This window comes from Papilio xuthus, unplaced genomic scaffold (genome assembly GCF_000836235.2).
Source record: "Papilio xuthus unplaced genomic scaffold, Pxut_1.1 DF825752.1, whole genome shotgun sequence".
Classification (NCBI taxonomy): domain Eukaryota; kingdom Metazoa; phylum Arthropoda; class Insecta; order Lepidoptera; family Papilionidae; genus Papilio; species Papilio xuthus.
The window spans coordinates 792767-811851 of NW_013532897.1; positions in this window are offsets into that span (position 1 = coordinate 792767).

A 19085-nucleotide genomic window follows, 5' to 3' on the forward strand; every position below is an offset into this window, starting at 1 on the left:
GCGCGAGTTGCTGAGAGTTGTCTCGGATTGCCATTTATCCCGCGCCAGCCGCCATAAGGATTGCGTTTTCACACAACGCGCACTTGTGTGCCACTTTTTTATACTCATAGATTACATATAAACAAGGACTAAATTATAAGGACGCTTATGTCGCACATCCCTGTTACATTTCCGGCTATGTTTCCGCGCACCGTACTCATCTTTTTCATTTATAAAGTTAAAATGTTATGTTCAGGCGCTGTGAGGTCATAGCGATTTAATTTTACTTTGTAATTTATCCTCATAATTTAGAATATCGCAGTAACCCTATTAGATTAGTGTGCGAATAGCTACTTACTGATTCGTATTCTACAAAATTAAAAGAATATATTTAAATTACATGAGAAATAATACGACTAACAGGCGGGATAATAAATAAAATAAAAACAGGTTAAATCAAATTCCCCGGTTATTTGTCATTATAAAAGACATTTTGTTTTCCTCTTAGACTGAGATAAAATAGAAAAATTACTCATCTATACACCACATTTGTATTATTATCAATTTAAAATAAACAGTAAAACATTTCTTTTGAATGTAAAATAAAATACGCTTAAAATTATTTATGGAGAAAGACTCGGGGTCGGAACAAACAGCTAAGCTTACACTTTATTTTGCATTAAAACAACATTTCATTCCGATGTGGTCGCTTAACGATTCAGATAAGTTTTAAAATAAATAATTCAAAGTTGACACAACCTGCCTTAGACAAACAAAACACATAAGTAATAAATATAAAAACAAATTATAATAGATTTAGGTTTAGTTTAAATATTACGTAATTCTGCATAAAATGCAATCAAATTTTAATCCATTTAATTTTGGAATGTGTGTTCGTGTACTCTACAAATAAGGGTTAGTACCTAAACATAATCTTGTAATAAATATAGCCTATGTCACATGGGGTTAATGTAGCTTATCAACAGTAAAAGAATTTAAATCGGTTCTGTAGTTTTGTAGCCTGTTCAAAGCAAACAAACAATCAAATCTTTCTTTTATATACCCCCCGGTGAAATACCACCACCACACAGAAAACAGGCGCGAAGTGGAAGAAATTCCGCGTTTCGTCTGATGAGTGTGCGTCCCGGTGGCCTAATTTAGTCCTCTTTACCTTCCCACCCTTTACTTATAAGGAAAGAATGTGGAAGTGGAAGTGGACTTTCCGGATGAGAGGATGCATGGAAAGGGAAAATATTTTCTTTCTGTGCATCCTCTCCTCCGTCGATTAAAGGTAGGCAACGCATATGCAATTGCATATGTCTATGGCCAACGGTCACTTCGCTATTTCAGCGATTTCGGTGGCCGCTCGCTCGTTTGCCGCCTTCTGATATAAAAAAAATATATAATATTTGTATATACAACACACATAGTATTCATAACAATTAGATCCAAACAATCTTAAATAAGACCTTTTTTGCTATTACATTTATTATGTAGTTATATTAAAATGTGTTTATTGCTATTACGTAAATATAAAAATTATCCAGTATATGAATAAAAGACAAGGTTATTTATGTTTTATTGTCTGTTCTTTGTTTTAATCTAAATATAAATCGATCGCGACACGTCGAAAATGAATAATAGCTGAATATTTTATATATAATCTGTGAATTCGAATATTTTAGCGCGAGATTTAATATAGGAATCTATTTCGTTCGTTAATAATAAACATAATCAATTTCATATTCTACAATAAATAAAATGACGTGACGTTTCGTTACGCGTGAAACACTTTTTTTTTATCTTTGCGGTGTGTTTTGAAACGGCGCCATTTGCATACTTTTCCCGCCGAGAAAGTAACGCCCTTCACATCACTATTTTATCGAGACTCCATTAGTTTCGCTTATTCTAATCAGCGTATTAGCCTTCGAGTTTACATTATAAAACTATGATCTATCGCTTTTATGACTTTCTTATTTTTTTTTATTACTTAGGATATGAATTATTGTAATTTTTACGTGTTTATTTTCGCTAAGGCTTTTATGTTTTTTTTATGAAACTGTCAAATTAATATTTTTACATTGATGTTGTCGTTAAAATGTATGTTATAGTTATAACTTTATCTATGACAATGTTTTTTACTCTCACAGTAATCAATTAAATTAACTCGTACGCCTTTTCATTTGAAATTGGGTTGGCAAGGATAGCTTCGACTATCGCGTTATCAATTACTTGATTTCTTAAATATTAATTTTTACAAACCAAAAGTAGAAAAAAGTCGACAATACTTAAGCAGACAGTACGACTTAATAATTTGCAATTTAAATGTTTTCTGTAGAAATATTTGCGCTGAAAATATAACGCTTTGGCTTAACGTCCGTGAAGTGTACGGAATTATTGACAGCGAAGGCTGAAATAAAGCGGCCTCCAGTAATCCCCGAAAGCCTTTCCGGCGCGGGCAAACGGCCGGCCAATCATTCGTCAAACGGCCCGCGCGGCTGTAAATCTTGTAGGGCGGGCGGTGGGTGCACGGGGGCGACGGGCGGGGGGTTCGGGGGCGGCCTTACGTAACATCCGGAAGTGCGGATTAGGAATCAATAGTGGGCCGTAATGATAGTTGTAGAGTAATAGATGTAACTGCGCTGTTTCTGTGCGCGCAGAATGTTCGCAGCGCCCCCTAACTTATTGCGTTTTGTTATACATTGTAAGAGGTGGCGATGTCGAGTGGGGGGGGGGGGGTATCTCTTTTTCTCTTTATTTCTTCTAAATACTTTTACTTGTATAAGTAACGTTAACTTACAATAGATTTTTTTTAGTTATGTGCATATTTATATTTTTTAATTTTTTCTTTGATATGATTCGACTACTTATTCATCTTCTGATTTTTAATGATGACACAATGGCGACTGAGGATTACTGTCTATTTAAATATTCATTAAACATTCATTACAATAAATTATGTAACAAAATAAAACGTCATTTTAAAACTTAACGATGACAAATTGTGACTTCCTTTTGCTTTTTCATAATGATTGCGCGCAATTAGACCTATGAGTCAGAACGAAGGCTTCACGGAAGCTGTGAGTCAGCGGCGCGAGAGTATGCAGGAAAATCAAAGCCTGTGCTGTACTGTATCTGTGCTGTAACACATAATATTTGCATGTTCAGCGGTCAAAGGTGTTGGTGGCGTAGTGATTAAGTATAAGAATTGTTATCTACAGGTCCGGGTTCGATCTTGTGTCAATTGGTTTTTCGAATTTCAATATAAATATTTAAACTAGAATATTTGCATGTGTAGATCTGAATATAGGAAAAATCATTTACCTAAAACTTTCCATTAGTTATCATAAGAACGTTAAGGAAAATGGCTTTTAGACACTGTTATCGTCGTAAAAATTTAGTAGTTCCCGCAACGTAAGATCTGCCACAGTGAAAATTGATTACTGTCGAGGATGAACTGCTACAAACAAAAACAACTCGATTAATGTTTGTAGCTTAAAATAAATTAATGTATACTCAAGTAGTTTGGGCGCGCGCCAGTTGTTAAAAAAATGTTATCTATTAAGAATTCTAGGTCCGAAGACAGTAAATTAACAGTTTCTCTAATTAAGGGGAAAACAAAGCTTTAAGCAATACACATTTAGGCAACAGCAGACTTAAAAAAAATAAGTTTAACGAATATAATATATTGAAATACCGGGCTACAAACTACGATGTACGAGTGACCAGTGATCTTTGGATTGGAAAATGTTCGTTAATTTTCTAGTTTGGTTGTTAACTTGATTCACCTTTTTTGTAATAAGTATTTAGTTTTTAATTTATTGTGTTAGAGATTGGAAACTTAAAATATAACTAACTTATATAATTTGTTAAAATTTAACATAACAATAGTTATTTCAAAACAGATTTTAACTTGGTCTAATCTATTCGTAAGAAAAACAAATAACATTTGTCAGCAGCAAACAAATACATACCCTATGTATTGTTGCGTCGCAAGTGTTATCAATGCGATATATATTTGTGAAGGCTTCGCCGCTTCCTGTGCGTGCCCCCCTACACCCCTACCCCCCTAACCCGAGGCTAAATATATCGAGGGGTGGCGTGGGGTTGGCCGATCTTTTGCTATTATACTTGACGAATTGTGTACGTTGGAGTGATATGTTTTGTTACTAAACTAAAAATGTATATGTTTTTATGCCATCTATTATATAATAATATTTGAAAAATCGATAATAGATAAAGCTGTACTGGACAGTAATTTAAAAGTACACTAGACTTCACAATTCTTAAGAATTATTGCCCCTTTTGTATAACAACACAAAAGAAGTTTATATATATATTTTCATAGTGTTTCAATTTAAGTAATTCTTTCCAAGGCTGCAGTGTCGGGCACTTCATTCGTGGCGATTATTTGATGTTGTTTAGTTAATGTAATGAGCAGTGTTGGTAAGGCGTAGGGCAGTGATTGCGACCCAACTCAGCCGAGCACGCACGTCGCAATTACACAATTTAGTGGTCGCAATGCACGGCCTAGCGTGTGCTGTGTGCTACGCAGAATATACTACTTTTAGGGTTACTTAATCATAAACACTTTTACAATGAAAAGTACGACATAGTTTGTCGCAAAATTTCTTGCGCTGGCGCAGCGACACAAAGTGGGTCTTGGCCTCCGACACAAAAGATCGCTAACGCCGCCTGTCCTATGCCGTCTAATGCCATAGGTTCGCTTGAAGCTCGCGCAAGTCTTGCTTCCCAGAGTCTTACCTGCGATATCTGGTCTGGCCCGTTTATTATATCAAAACTCAACGCATAAGAAACTATCAATACCTTGTTAATTAATTTTAAATCGTTACGGAACCATTTGTGATCGCTGCCAGCCCTGTATGTTCCGGCACCGTTTGCACGGCGTTCGCGTGTACTAAGATTGCCGCGCCGAGCTTCCGCGACTAAATTGCTCACGGAACAACTCCTCCCCCCCCTCTGCTACCCCATTACAATTACATGTAGTTTTCAATTAACCCATGTTTCGTAGCGCCCAAGTCTACGGCATTGTAGCTGCGTAGTAAAAGTTATGCTACGCTACGATTGGTTGGTTTGATGTTAATTGATATAACGTACAGGGGATGTACATGCCATATTTAAATTTAAAGCGCAGTTTGGTCATTTATATTATATAATATTTAAAGAGAACTATTTGTTCAATTACAAAGAAAAAAAATGAAAGAGCCTGCGAATAAAATATTAATGTGGTTGACATTAATATTTTTTCGCTCTAATTCAGAATACTATTCAAAGTTACTAAAAAGACTGTAAATCGACAAAAACATATGAATCATCTCTCAATTTTATTCTTCCTACATTCGATGTATTATTAGATTTGCGAAATAGTGCTCGTAATCATTATAGGTGTCGGCGGGATGAGCCCTGATTAGTGCCGGTCAGGTGGGCGCGAGGGGAGGGGTTAGGGGAAGGGAAGAGGTCGATACCTCCCCTCCCAACTACTCCCCCTTTATTGCAGGGGGGCGATCGCCTCAACTTAAGTATTGATTCGCGCGAAACGTGATTTGTACGCACTCATCTTGAGGATGGTTCGGTCTACCGCATCGGAAGTGTATCGTTGCATTTCGCTCACCATCGATGTTCCAGTTGCCAAGTTACTTTCATGATTCCCTTTCGAAGGGGAAATGTATCGCGTCCTGCACGATAGGAGCGGGTGGGGTGGTGGGTTAGTAGAGGGTGGTGTTTACGCGTTAACCGCGGTCAATAGGCCCCGCGCCGCACCTATCTTGTCTCTTTGCAGTGTAACTTGCGTCCGTCACGACATCTAGCGAGTTATTGCCGCGCTCCGCCGCCCCCCGCCCTCTCCCCCGGCTGCGGGGCGGAGGCGCGAGGCGCGGGGGGCAGCGGGGGCGACTAATTGACACCGTGATATTCAAATGTCGTAATATTAATAGCCGTGTATATAAATTCTTGTATTTTATACCGTTGTTTGCGACTGCACGGAATTGGATATTTTCTTTTGTTCTAATAGCTATGAAGCTTTCGTCCGTTGTTTCAGACTATCTTTAACGATTGCGAAATGTATTTGTTTGTTATTTTTATTAAGGCGTATCCTCAAGTTTGTATCTATTTTATGGACATCCAATATCTGGTACAGGAAGAGATGTTATGACCCTATTTCCGTGTTACCTTTTTAGACAGGTTCGAAATACAAACGAATTTTACTTTAATTTGATTTAAAGCGATTTGTGTATTACCGCCCACTCAGCACACTGAGTAGGGGAACATAAACAATCGTCCGTCAATACTACATGTCTGTCCGTTTGACATTTATATTTAGTGTTAGATTATTTATAGAATATTATGCTTAATTATTCCAAATAGAAAATGAACAATTAATTTTGAAATAAATCCATATCATATGATTTGTCGTCACAATTGTGGTCGAGTCAGGAGCGTCATCTACTGCAAATTAGATGGGGAGTATATTTGATATTTAAAAGTGGAGTAACCGTATATTTTTACAATAGTGTTTGGTACTAAAGTGAATACCTTACTTAGTCACTTGCTCTAATAATTACTACTTCATGACAGACTAGATTTCACTTAAAGATTTAAAGTATTTAAGACTGCCATATCTCTATCCTTTGACCCTAAACTTTATTTATACTTTGAGAAGCCTTCGTATAACAATTCTTCGTATTCGCAAGAATAAATGTGCCGCTCATACGGAAATCGCTACCAAATATTTTCTTGTGAAAACGGAATTTGCGAATTGTGAAGCCGCGAATAACTGGATCGCAAATAAGAAGATTCTACTATAAAGGTTGTGTAATAATAAAACATATATAAAATCAAAGCCCGATGACCGGTCTAGTCAATTTGGCGTGTCTGGAATTATCTGTCAAATGGACTGCGGTCGGCTGTGCTGGGCGGCCACCCCCAGCGCTGGGGTGGACTCACCCCGATGAGAAATGGCGCAATTAGCCGCGCAGACAGTGAAAAACAAGTGCACTCGATCTGCCCTCGCCCTACAGTGACATCTACTGACAAGCTCCGCAACCACATTGGCATTTGGTTTACCGGCAGTGACGTATGCATGACAGTTCGATTTCCATTTTAAATTTGGAAAAGTTTTGCCATTTGTTTGTTATTTCTCCAGTTTGGATAAAAAAAGCATAAGTTCAAGTTATGTTTTAATGTAGGTTTTTGATTTATAAAACCTGTTAATATGTTAACTTAAAGACCATGTTAGATTAAAATTTTTTCTACACCTTTCATAAATTATAGATGTGTTATGGAAACGCACCCCGCACTCCCCGAAAAGTAGCTTCTGACTTCAGTATCAAAGTATCAGTGCAGATAAAAAGTTACGCATAATTTTGTTTTCCAGAATCTTGCGATGCGCTGTAATATACGACTCTGTCATCTTTATAATTAATATATATTAAGTTTTATAGATAAAGATGATAGAGTCGTATTTCTTTTAATTCCAAATTAATTAGTTACCTATTAGTTAAATGAGTTTTAAGTAAATTATAATAAATACAACAAAACTAGAACGTAAAATTATTTATTAAAGATTTACTAGGGTGACCATGATGTTTTATTGAATAGACACTAAGTTAAAATGCTGAGGAAAATATTTTTTTCAAAGTGCTCTTTCTTTCCCCAAACTTTTCAAAGAAAATTTATTAGAATACATCATCATAATTATTTTTCTTTTTTCAAATATAATTAAGTACATGGATGACCGACCGAGCTTTGCTCGGTATTTTCTTTTTTAAGTTGTGTTTTTTGGAAATTATATTACTTTACGAATTATATTACGAATTACTAATAAAATGATGAAATATGAATAATATTTTTCGATCTTACTGATAGAAAAAGTTAAGTTGATTATCGATAAAACAGAATAAAATGATATTTTCTAAAAATGATTCCTAGCTAGATCGATTTATCGCCCCACGAAACCCCCTATATACCAAATTTTATGAAAATCGTTGGAGCCGATTCCGAGATTCCAATTATATATAAAAGAATTGCTCATTTAAAGATATAAGATAAATTTAGGTAGGAATAATGAAACGAATACTAATTATACGTATATGACAAACACAGAGGTACAACAATTATAAAACATAAAAATACATGATTCGTGTTATAGCAGACTTAAGCCGGACCTTCGCAAATCAATCATTAATTTCGCGTGCGATAAATCAATAAGGTGTTCATTAATTTTGCGTACGGCGGCAGTCTTCGCTAAATAATGGACAGGCGAGTTTGATTAGCGCGGGGGCGCCACCGTCGGCTGGCAGCCGGCGAACACGCGATCGATACCCGCCGAAGCACCCCGAAAGCTTCCGTAAGTTTACGAAGCGAGCCGACAGCGCAGCTTTTTCGCGCCGCACATGACAAGTGTCAGAGCGAAGCGCCCTGCAGTTTTCAGGCGCCCCTGAATTCTGTATAAATTTTAGTGTAAAAGTGCATTGTTGTAAGATTTGTTGTGCAAAGTGTCGTGGCTCGTCGGTAGGTGTGCTATCGGGGGCGGCTGATACTCTAGTTGTGTACGTTGTAAGTATCCAGTAAGAACCCCTTGCTTAAGTTTATGTTTTCATTGACTTTTCACATCTCTTATGTCTTTGTTTTATAACTAGCGTTACTTTGTTTATGCTCATGTTAATTATTGTTGTAGGCATTCTATAAAGGTTAAGGTTATATTCTCCAATTATTAAATAAAAACTTTGTCATGTTTTCAGTGATACTCTGTTGCATTTTGTTTTATGTTTATATTTTAGCAGTTATTTGATAGTTGAATCATAAAGAAATACATTCAATATTTTTCACATAATGTACAGTTTATTTACAGTCAAACGCACATTTAGTTTAAACGATTGCAGTTTGGGAATTTAATAAATGATGAGGTCGTCGCAGTGCGCATGTCCGGGCCAGTTGCTTTGCGTCATGATACTGTATACCTACTTGTTTCCATTTATTTATTTCACAAACTGTATATCTTCAGTAAAATATTTATTTATGGTAATAAAATGGAATATTCAATACAAAATTAAGTAAATATTTATATTAAAAAAAATTATTTGAAAATTTAAAGATGCGATCGAAATTTCCTTAATTTTTTTTTAATAAGGGTTTTATATAATATTAACTAGCCGTAGTATTCAATCTTGTATCTGCGGGTATTTGTTTGCGCGCCCTTGACCGATATGCACCGCGAGGCCGGGCTGGGCGCGGTGCAGTGCGCCACTCTCCCGGTACCCCTGAGAACTGCCCTTCGTCCCACATCTTATGAGGATAAAGTATACGGCGCAGGGCGAGGGGTAGACCTACACAAACTGGTTACTTGTACTGTCAACTTTAATAGTGAAGATGTTATTGTTGTTAGAAGAAGAAATTCACAGGGAAACATAATTAAAAGGTATACAGATTCTGGAATTGAAAAGAATAAGAACTACTAGAATACTAATACAATAAAAGAAGAATAGTAATAATTTTTGTCTAATACTATGATTCCAAATGTTGACTCACATATTTTTTATATGTCACCGATCGTTGGTTTTTGAAACCTAGATCTATGTATAAAACATATCGTCATCCCTGTCATAATCTTTGACACAACAGAGATAGCAATATATTTTAAACGGTTATTTTGGACTGAGAAACATACGACGTGAAATGTATAAATGTATACCTTAATCCAGACATAACGAGCAATGATAGACACACCATAAAATAAATAAGTAAATAATTTTTGGCAATTGTATTGATTGAAACAAGACGTTTGTCACTTTATAAAAAAAGAAACATTATAACGATGATCGTAAATTAAAAAGTTAACGTTATCCGGCTTCAAATAGCGCCAACGCTGAGAAAACTTTCCCAAACATTAGGAGTGGAAACAAAACGCATAAAAATTGTTTATAAAGGCAATTCGATTATAAATGCGGTGGCGCAGGCGGGCAGAGGTCAGCACTTGCGTTTGAAAGTTGTTTGTCCGCATGTCTGTGTGTCCGTGTGTCACCAGCGAGTGATCTCTGATCAAGGGGTCACATATTTTTGGTGATAAAGATTTGTCTATGTTTGTTTGTGTGTAATACCGCTGCAATTAATGGCGCTGCTGTCGACCTTGTTAGGTGATACTTATACACTTTCTTCGTTATTTAGCTATAATTGTTCTAGTTCTAATAGGGTATGTGAATTTTGTATACGTTTGTATGCAGTTAGCATTTTTTGCAGACGGTAGACTAACCTTCATGATCATTACATTCTTTAATTAAAAATCACTTGGCAATTCATAAAAATGTCTTAGTTAACAGATGATAAGAATAATCCCTGACAAATTTTGACTATATTTTTTTTTTATTTTGTTGCTAATATTTTTTTTACCTTTTTATAATTTTAAATAATATCGTCTCAATATTTATTCGTAAATAAGCAGATGGATTTTTACTTATTTCTGTATCTAATCTATGATAGTATTATAAAACAATCATAATTTATCTTAACATTTGCAATGTTTTACCTAAAAACAAAATTGGTACCATTTATAAGAAGGTCAATGAACCGACGTTTTCAAGAAATGTCGATGCTGTATATTTAATCTATGCATTCGGAAGATTAAACGAATGATTTGGTGGAGTAGTATTTTAATGAACATTATGTGTAGTTAACTTTAAAAAGGGTAGTTGTTCGCGTATTGAATTTCGCTACTTGAACAACATATGTTTATGCAAATCATTTTGCTTAAAAATGAGACCAGGTTAAAATATTCCAAAATAATAATTTCCGTTACAGTTGCAAAAAAAAAATCTTATGAAATTGTCTTGCATTAGAATTACCTACTTTATGATATACAATTTATGACATGTTGACTATGTATATTTCGAGAGAGTTTCTTTTTTAATTTTCTAGATAAAAATTTACATGCAAGTGTTTCGTAATATTTTATTAGTCAAATGGATGGAATAATGTACGAAATAATCTTTATAACTCTCCTCTATTAACGGCAATTATATTCAGAGGCGAAGATTTTAATTTATGCTGAGATATCGGTCGCCGGTTGTCCACTTTTAGAATGTGGTTTGTCTCTAATTAGACACGAAGCAGCTTCGGTGGTATATTGTAGAACATTACCGTCTTTATAGTCTCTTTAATAAACAGCTTTTTTCTCGTCACTTCGATAGTTTATTGACTTGTTTAAAAGATAATTAGAATATAGATAAATATTTTTATTTATTGTTTGCATTAGCTTTAGCCAACTTATCCTGTATTATTATGTACTTTATAACTGTAAATTATTCAGTTTTTGTTGCGAAATATTAAAATCTTAAGAATAAAAACTGTTTAGTTTTGTGATTTGTTTGAATTTTTTTAATGAATTCTAGATAGTGTTAATCCGTCCATCAGATCCGAGAAAATATCGCTGCGTACTTTTGAAATAAGACAATCTTTTTCATATCAGAATTCTACGTATGAAGCTTTTGTAAATGGGTTCGTCATCCAAGTTTCTGATTTAGGAAAAAGACTAACTTAGAATTTGTCACTATGCTAGATTTTACGAGCGTCAATTGTCGTTTGCTGAAAAATTAGGCAATTAGCCATAAGGATGAAGAATCCACAATTAGCAAAAGTATTTTTTGATTACTTTTTGTGCTTTTTGTAGAATATTGCGTTGTTGAATCTAATCATGAAACTTGTACAAATTACGTAGAATTTTTAAATTGTTTATTCTGCGACTTGAGGACATCGACACAGTAACTGGTTTATAAGATGTAAAAAATGCATTTAGATTTGTTACATACTTAAATTTATTAAATTTTATATTCCTTTGCATATTTTTGTAATAGATATTTAAAAAGAAATTATTATAAAAACAGAGAGCAGCAGATAACGAGTTTTGCACTTTGAACACATGTAAAAAATATCTATCTCTATTAACTCAAAATTTTAAATGTGTTAAAGGGCTGAGAGGGGATAAATACATCGTTAAAAATACAAGCTTAAATGAAGATATTATGGAGGAAAGGATCTTGTAGTATCTATCCTCTGTTTAAATCTAAGTAGATTCAGTAGACACTGAATTTCATTTTAATCGCTTACATGCGTTTTTATTGATAGGAACAAAAGCGTGATTAAATGTTATTTTGTTTTTTGCATGCAGTGCGGCGAGACGGCTAGGGGCATGAGGGGCATGCGGTGTGGTGCGGGGCCGGCATGAGCGCGGCGCGCGCGCACGAGCCCCGCGACCCCGCGCGCCCGCACCGCGCGCATCCCGCGCACACTGCGCACCCCGCTCACCCCGCGCACCCTACACACGCACACAAGCAACAGGTAACACGACGCTGCCGTAGTTTCAAACTGCGTAATTACATAAATGATAAACTTCGAACTGTATAGAAATTGTCATCTTTTAAACCTCCTTGGAACTCACAGAAAAATCGACTAATTAAAGGCGTGTAAAGACAATAACAGAAAAATCCACATAAGATTACCGTTCCTGAAACTTGAAATAATTTTATAATTTAAATAAACAAATGAAGATGTAATGAATGATCCTTTCACCGGACATTATGCTGTATTCATTATCTTTACGATCAATTTGTGTGCAGAGGTGAATAAACATTGCACCATTTTGCACCAATTTATGTGTAAATTTCCATTTTATTGCAACAAATATACGTGCCAATTATTATAAAAATTGCACAATATACTTTAATAAATAATAAAAATGTGTCAACTGTCGAGCGCAAAGTGCAGTAGAAATTAGCAATATATATTTTTTATTAACAATTAGTACAGTATGGTTACCAAAAAATAAGATAAACAATTACTTAACGTCTTTTATTTGTAAACCAATTAAGAGTGTAAAGTAATGTGCTACGAAAAATGCTATGCAACTATTATGTTTGTATTCAAAATAATTATAATTGAAACATAAATCAAGACAATAAAAGTAATTGAAAATTACTTTCCCATGTTTTGAAAGTCGAACTCTGTGAAGTTGAACTCGCTCTTAGTATACTGTTTTAAATGTTGCTTCAAACATAATTTAAAATACTAGTATGTCTGCAAAATACGCAGAAACCGTTAGTCCGAGGATGTGCCGTGATTACAACAAATAAAGCAATCAGCGTTCGCGACAATTAGACATACGAGTCAACGCCGCATCTAAATTGCTGCGGTCATTTTGCACCGCCCACACTTGTCCGATTAAATTGAGTAAAGGTGCTTTTCTACTGTCGTTTAAGATTTTATATTTTTAATTTAATACTATAGCTTTAATACAATGTATACATTAATAGATAGGTTGTAAAAATATCTTAATGGTTTTTAATAGGTTTTTCTGAGAAGAAAAATATTTTTTACGGTTTAGTCCAGTTTTAAATGTAAAGTATGTTGATAATTGTTAGAAATTGCGTATTCATTTGCTATATTATTATAATAAAAATGAGTGCAACTCCGGAACGAATCTAATTTGATGTTAGTATTTTTATAAAAGCATCTTTATCTTTTCGGCGCGTGCGCAATTAAGGCGATCTTTTGAAAATAGAATTTTACGCAATTACTTGTAATTATAAATTGCGAATATGGACAGCGAGCGAGGCTAGGTGCCAATTTTCTGTCCAAATTGAGTCGGTCTCTAAAACTTTGAATAAAGCTTTATAAATACCTTTAATGTCAACAAACGAATTGATTTTATGATACACTATAAAAATAATACATCGCAGCAACGATTATTTTAGTTTGTTGTTAGATTTACCGTTTTTTAAATATTATTCGGCGTCTATCGTGTATTTTAATATTAAAATGATCAACCATTATGCTCATAAAAGATTATTTAGAAACGTAAATTTTGAAAGAATTGTAATTTCAGGTACAAAATGAAATCAATTTATTTATAAAGTTTTATAAAAATTGGATAAAAATATCTTTACAACAATGTTCCTTTTTTATTAAAATATTATAATTCGAAAAATAGATCATTGTATTTTTCTTAGAAAGTGTATGCAGACGAATTATATCCTTTTGGTTCTTATTCCCCCCATTCCCCTGCGCCGGAGTGGGGGCGTGTCTGCGCGGGCGCAGTGTTCCGTGAATCCTACAAGGCCGTCGCAGCTACACACATTGTTTGTGTTGCTCTGTTTGTGCTTAGAAATTACTATATATAGTTTATACTATATCGAGAAAGTGGTTAATCAAATAGAAGTTTGCTTTATTTATAATTATCTACAATTTCCAATAGTTTGATGTTAAGTGTCCAAACTGTTTATTAAAATAATTTTTCACCACTTTCAGTTGATACGAAGGGTCTGAACACATTGTTGAGTAATATTCTGACTTAATTCTTCTGATTAAAAAGTACTTCGTGTTATTTCTTTTTAAAATTTTAACAAATTAAAATGTTTGTAACACGAATATAAATGAATCTGAAATATTCAATGACGTATATTTTATATCGAAAGAAAACAAACATTTACTAATCAATGATGCTTTAAACAAAGGGCAGATTATCGATAACATTATCTTTTTGTAGCGCAACACTAATTGCGACATCGCCACCAACTGAAAGCAAACAATAGCCACGCACACACACAACACATGGCTGAAGCGAGCGTCTGCTTTGCTTCTTGTTTTTGTTCGGAGCAGTTACGTAAGAATAGCGAACATAACTGTGCCGGGGAACCGAAGTCGCATACCGCGCGGTTAGCGGCCGCGGACCACGGATTATTCAGTAGTTTCTGGGAAATATCCTCGCCCGTATAATAAATCGCGAGAGCGGGCCCTCATTATGCGGTACGGCCTACATTCCTTCGGCTTACGATTTGAAGGATAAAAAGTTAGGATAACTATTGTCTCACTGGACACGGTTCGTTGAAAGATGGAAAGGATACGACTAACCTGTAATTTGTATGAATAAATATTAATATTGCTGCAATATAGACGTACAAACTAACTGATTCTTACATATTATACATGTATATTTCTTTAAGAATTCTGTTTGCAACCTGCAAGGAATAAGCATTTCGAAAATAGAGCTTCAAAAGTCATCGGTAATTTGAAAAGTCTAGTCTCTGTTAAAAAAAAATTGACATCATTTTAGCTAATTATTATTTCATTAGCTACCTTAAGTTTTCAGTATTTTTGTCATAATATTTATGAGTCACAAATACTCCAATATTGTCAATTATACAAAAAGTTTTAGTGCAATCTAGCTATGTCGTCTCCACGCAATTCCTGTCCGCTCCTCGACGGCCCGTTGTTCCCAGCAACTCCGGGCTCCGCTTCGCGAGACAAAACAAAACACAAACATCACCATTACAGCGGGCATATTTCTAAGTCAATTAAATTCCGCCAAGATGGCGCGCCCGACTGTTTTTTGGCGACTATTAGAATGTTTTACTGTTATTATTAGTTAGATCTTTGTAGCGGGAAATTGTGTGTTATTTAATTCTTTTCGTTTTATTTCTAATCGAATTGGAAATGTTTGTTTACTTAACCGGACTTTGGCTTTTGTAAGAACGAAATAATCTGTACACGATATAATTATGCATTGTTTTTAACAGGAAATTGCATAGGTATCTTTTTGCAAACTATTTGCTTTGTAAGAAAGGCAAACATTTGCAATAGCTAGGGTCTGGATTTATTTTATGGTCTTTCTTGATAGGTAGAGTATATAGGTAGAGCATATGCATACGCGGTATTTCTACGCGTATTTATGTTTTTAAAAAAGCAATTACTCTAAAGTTTACTGCCTTAACTTAAGTAATTGAAAACAATAAAACTTTGCCATCTCTAAAGTCAAGTTCTTTACTATTCCATTGAACTCGAGTGACAGAAATAGTTAAAAAAAATCTTTTTAAAAGCCTTCGTCGACGATCATAAAAGTGCCCACACGCGGCCTAATGAGTCTCTAAGATTTAGTGTCAATAAATAATCTCACTTATATGTAATTACCGGAGAGATACGTGTCGGAGCGGTGTACATGATTTGTCAATTTGCGCATACGACGACGAACTTATCTCGGTAAGAAATTAATGTCTGTTGACGTAAGTGATTGCTGTTTTCTAAGATAATGAATACGCTTTTAAATGCTCTTGTGGTATTCACGGATACTTTATATTTATTCGTAAACATTCGATTAACTATTGTTTTTTAACTTTCAACTTTAGTTTCTTTTTTTATAATTTTTTTATTAATGTGTCTAAATGGTCAGTTGTTTATTAGTCACATTTGATACTTGGATATTGAAACAAAGAGTATGATTGAATTAGGCTTTGAGTCAATACATTTTGAGCCCACTTTTAATTGTTGGTAAACATAAAAAATCGGCCAAATATGTTGTACTCATGTCAAGAACTTAACCGAAACTTAGAGAATCTTAGCAAGCTAACATAAGTAACAGCTATACTTTGCCTAGACAAATTACAAACTGACGATATTCCCGATCAGTCTGTGATATATAGAAAACGAGTACAATTCGTAGTAAATTTAATTTAAGTGGTGCGATACACGGCCGCACAATTTATGTCGCGTCTCAGTTTTTATTGTATCAATAATTTAAAGGATAAGCAAAATTATAAATCAACATTTTTTTGCAAACACTTTACGATCTCGCTCGAAGCTGACTCCGGTTACATAGCTTTATTACCTATTTATATATTTAATTCATTTAAAACTAATGGAATAAAGAAAATGTACAAGAAATTGGCTTGATTATTAACGAACTTTTATTTCTCTTATCTGTACGAAAAGTAGAACGTTTAACGTTGGTTTCTGAGATCGAAATCTCTAGAATAAACATATTATTATAATTGACAAAACAGAGATAATAATATGTTTTAACCGTTAATGTTCGTTTCGGGAACCCACGGTTAGATACGCTTTTTTTTAAATGCTGAAACAGTGTAAAATATTAATATTTTAATTCAGTGGATCACGATGAATGATTTGTAAATATTGGCGTTAAGTTTCTTATATTATACTAGCGGACCCGACAGACGTTGTCCTGTCTACACGTCTTTAATTTGAATAAATTAATATGAAGTTAATATTTGATGAAAATTGTGAATCTAAACCATTCCCAGATCCCCTTGAACACACACAAAAAATTTCATCAAAATCGGTCCAGTCGTTTGAGAGAAGTTCAGTGATACACACTCACAGAAGAATTATATATATAAAGATAGTTGCAAATTTTTACTGATAACTTTCTTACGAGAACACAGGTCATTCTCATTAGCTTTTATACGAAATATCGTATCGTAAAGCAACAGGATAGGGTACCGCTATAACACGTATTACTTCCATTGCATTCAATATAATCAATTTGTACATTTATGTAAGACGATATTTCAATGAGACATCTTGTAATTGAATGTACAATTTCACGCATTGAAAGTTGCAAGTGAACATGTACATTTGTCAATATCTTATTCGATAAGGTAACGATTTAGCAAAATGTTCCAAAGTGGGTGCGCTGACCTACGCGACGGAAATATATGTAAATATTTCCTTGCAATTCTACTCTATCTTATCAGAGACTAAAATCATAGACTGAGATTCAACGTAGTGCCCAAGACATATCGAGCTAGCGGCGAACTGCTAACTACGAGGAACTAGAAGATTAGCTTATTTTCTATACCACGAGACTTCCTTATATGACAATGAATCTATTCTTAATGTTATTAATGTTGATAAATGCGAATGTTTGGATGGATGAATGTTTGTTAAAAGATTATCTCTTGAACGGTTTTATGGATCTCACTGAAATTTGGCATAACTGTAAAACATGGCCTCAATGAATACAAAGGTAATTATGTTAAATGTGCAATTGCTAGCATGGAGGGAGTCGCGGGCGACAGCTAGTTGTTAATATTTTAATTGCACGTAGGTGTGTGAGTGTGTGGAAGTGCCTTTATCTGTATATGTTCATTATCGGCTAGTGAGAGACACTCGTGTGCCAGGTCTACGAACTCTGCCGCAGCGACTCGCCAAATCTAATGTTCTAACGACGTTACGATGACTCATATCATGCTTGTCTCATCATTAAATGTTTCCTCCATCCTATTTAGATTTCGAATTTTTAATGTCAATTTTTTTCTTGACTCAAGACTGTTTAAGTGCTTTAATAAATTTATATTGACATCACTTTCATTGTCTTTGACTGAACAGAGACAACAATATGTTACGTTAAATTACGTTGTGGGATTTCGTTACGGTTACGGTTAGACGTTATTACATTCAAAATTGTATATTTGTTAAAACACACATATACAGATTTGTTTTTAGATAGGATAATGGTTTATGAAAGCAGATGATACTAGCTATAACGAGCGTCTCCATTCGCGAGAAAAAAAATAATTAGTAGCCTATGTGTTCGAAGTCAACCAACCCGCACTTGGTGAGCGTGGCTATGGCCTAATCACCCTGAACTTAGGGTAGGCTCCGAGCCCCTCGGTAGGGACGTATAGTGATCTGATGATGATGATGATGACGATGATGTGTTCTTCCAGACTATGCTCTACATTTACGCCAAATTTGACCGAAATCCTTGAAGCTGTTCTGGAGAACGTAACAAACAACCATACAAACATACATCGAAGTATTTGCATTTATAATATTAGTATATTTAGGTAGTGTTCTTTTTGCCACATAAATGAAATAAAGCGGTAAATTTAAATTTGCATAGATATAACATGGTGTTGTACTTCTGTACCATCATGTCATATTAACTTGCAATCCCTTAGCTCCGCTCCACGGCTGCCTTACGAGTTATTTCCAGACTGCATTTAGATGCATGTTTTTCATTTTGGTTGGTATAGGGTTCCTACACTCCTAAATTAATTAGGATTTTTCCTTATTGGTATATCATTGTATTGTTTTGATATTCAAATTTTTAATTATATTTGAGTGGGGTGATTTAGTTTGTTATATTGGTTATGTATTGAAGATATTTTAGGGATAGTTAGAGGTTTGAGAGAATCGTGTCCTTAATTTGTGCCTATTCCGCCGGAGTTACAGCCGTGTATTTTTTGTGTTATTATTTTTAGGATTTTTGTTTCATATTAAGAAGGGTGACCAATCCTTAA